Source organism: Carya illinoinensis, chromosome 9, assembly GCF_018687715.1.
Source record: "Carya illinoinensis cultivar Pawnee chromosome 9, C.illinoinensisPawnee_v1, whole genome shotgun sequence".
NCBI classification, from domain to species: domain Eukaryota; kingdom Viridiplantae; phylum Streptophyta; class Magnoliopsida; order Fagales; family Juglandaceae; genus Carya; species Carya illinoinensis.
The window spans coordinates 43,667,761-43,671,117 of NC_056760.1; positions in this window are offsets into that span (position 1 = coordinate 43,667,761).

Sequence of the window (3,357 nt, forward strand, 5' to 3'; positions counted from 1 at the left end):
AAATAGTCAAAGAAGTGTAAAAAGAAAATATGGGGAGTGGTAATTGGGATTAATGGAGTAGCTTAGGTCTCATGCTCTTTTGGCCAATAAGTTGCTATGGTTCAGGAGTAGACCAACTATGAACGTAATGTTTTAGTCAGTTTTCGAAGAGGTTTGTCCAAAATTTCTATAGAAGTAATGAAAGTTTGTTGTAGATGGGGTTGCAACAATTCTAAATTAATTGTTGCAATTGAAGAAGTCTTTGTCTCCTACTCCACAAACTTGGATAAAAGAATACATCAATTATGTGTTTTAAGAAAGCAGTAAGATAGGTGGGAACATAGAATTAGTTCTAACGCAGCTTCACAGTCATTCAAGAAGCACACAGAACTGTACCAACACGGTAGGTCCATGCACTGGCTGTGGAGAGAAGTGGACATTCAAATCCCTAAGAATCAAATGGAGTAGTGTGTGTGACATTTGAGCTCCCGATGTAGGTGGCGTATGGGCTCACATGCCACTTTGGGTGGTGTGTGAGGCGAACTTGCACATTGGTTTCTTACTCCTTGTAGATCAATAGCTTGAGAATTCAATGGTACAATGGTTGTAGCTTAGAGCTGGCTGAATGGCAATAGATCAACCATTTTTTGTCCTAAAGGAAAAACAAAATATATAAAAACTTTATAGCCTTGATTTATAAGTCAATGGAAAAGGAAGAGGGGGGAGGGGGAGGGGGAGAGTGGATCTGAAACTCCTCTCCAAACTCAAATCAGCTCATTTTGTGGATTGAAATGTGTGAGGAGAGAGATACCCTTGTCGTGGTGACTTGTTGATAAAACTTGTCATTTTTAATAGATATAAGAATTTTGTAAAAAGGCTAATAAGCATATATAAATGGAAATGAGTCAATTTTTATTTGTAGAAAATGAAAGACTTTCTAACAAAAGTGTAAATAGAGATGATCAAGAAAAACACATTCTAACATTTGGATAGTGGCACAATATACGTCAAGTAACTATATCACGTAGAATTCCTATTCATGCAAAAAGATTACAAGAGATCTATTCAGCGTCCCTCAAATCACTTCTTTTTACCCCTCATTTCTAAACTCTCTCCTTCTCTCACTAGAATCCTCTCCTCCCGCTTTAGTTATTTCTCCTCCCTTGATCTACTAGGGTCATTCTCTTCTCTCTTTTTTTCCCCCCTTCTAGTGATTCTTTGCACTTGGCTCATGTATGTCTCATAGCTTTGTTTCTTTACCAAAAAATAAAAATAAAACAAATAGTGGCATATACAAAGTAACCAAATAAATTCACTATGTAAAGATAAAATAAAATAAAAGGAAATGAAAGAAAATAAAAACGGAAAGCTTTATAGTCTCTAAGGTTTAGCATTTTCCTACCCGAACCCTACACTCTGCTCAAGCATTGCCTCATTTCATGTGTATCATTCACCTTCACTTGGGATTTGTGTCTTTTTTTAGCCTTTGAATCATAGTTGAAATTGATCAATCAGAAATTTAGGAATATAATTATCATTAGCTACTTATTGTAGTTAGGTTAAATCTCTATTTTCATGGATCACTATTTTTTCTAATAAGAAATGATATTTGCGGTCATGGAATGAGCAAGTGCCGCGCACTCATTTAAAAAAAAGAGTAAATATAGGATTTATATGAACAAAATTAATCTTTTAATAATGGACCTCACTATTTTTCAAAATGAGTGTGTAGCGCTTGCACAACCCATGATTATATCTAGCCTTACTCCTTTATGTATATGGAAAAAGCAACTTGGAAGGCGGTTGTCCCATGACACACCACACACCATTACATGTTAAACCCTATCTGGGATCCACGTAATAGTTCTCTCTTCTCCCTCTCATAGACATCCCACTCTGTCCTGTCTGGCTCTCTTCTCATTCAAGATATGGTGGAGCTAGCTCATCGACGATGCGAGTTTGAAGAAACTTCTGGAAGCAAGGGCTAAGGAGAGGAAGAGGATCAATGTCTTGGCTGGAGGCAGATGTCATATAGTAAAGATGGAAATGGAAAGACTTTGCAAAATCATGGGTAGATTAGAGAGCATGCAACAAAACATTGCTAATTTAGAGCCTATAACTTGGCATGGTTAATTGAAAATGCTACTGTTTATTATCTATTTAATTTGCTTGGGGTTTATTAACAAACAAAAATTTCCTTTGATTCAAACCATAATGTTTTATGAAGCTAAAGTCCTTATACCCGGTTTACAATCGAACATAGTCATACCATTAAGAACTAAGTAGAAGTAGTTATACAATCTTTATAAAATGGTAAACATCATTTCAGACCATTTTGAAGAAGCCGCATATCCATCAACCTAATATTAAAAAAAATGTATAAATGTTAATATCTTTGTCAACCCACAAAGATCTGGAGAATGCCACAAACTTTGTCGTCGGGGGAGATTTTGAGGAAAGGGAGGAGTGGGCAAACGACTTTTTTTTTTGGGGGGGGGGGGCTAATTTCAAATGAATAATTGCTTCTATCCTTTCCAAAACACACCATTTAGGTTACAAAAGAAAAAAAAAATATGTTATGAGTTGGCAACTGCAAGAACTCCACGTAGAAGAATTCTATGTGCATGTGTGTGTGTGTATATATACGTTCATAGTTGCAAATATGTATATTGATAACAACAATCTCAGTCAAACTGAGACAGTTGATTTATTAAATATCGGATTCTCTGAAATGCTTCGACATTGGTGGGATAAACATCTGTCAGAAGAAGTAAGAGAAATCATTAGGAATGTTATCAAACATGATGAAGACAACATGTCTATTTTTTTTATCAAATCATAGGAAATGGTATCCTTGATGGTAAATTAAAACTTTTGAAGGCTTTATCAAGAATGACAACAAGGAACTTATCAGAAAACTCGATAGCACGACTAATAGGTCGAGTTTTGCCTTCAAAAATATCATAACCAAATAATCTAATCTTGGTTTGGAATAATTTTATTTTTTTTAGCATAAACAACAAGACCATTGTGTCTAATGACTTCGAGAAATGAATGTAAATGTTTCCAATGTTCATCAATAGACTTAGAGTAAATGAGAACATCATCAATATAAATAATGAGTAAATGAGAACATCATCAATATAAATAATGGTGAAATGAGTAAATGAATTGAAAATATCATTCATAATGCTTTGAAACTCACTAGGGGCATTCTTGAATCCAAAAGGCATAACAATCTATTCATAATAACCAAGGAGGTAGTAAAGCAATCTTATACCTATCTGACTCACTAATTTGGTTTTGCCAAAATCCTAACTTCATGTCAAACTTGGAGAAAGCTACTGAATCACTAACCCTATAAATCAAGTCTTTCTT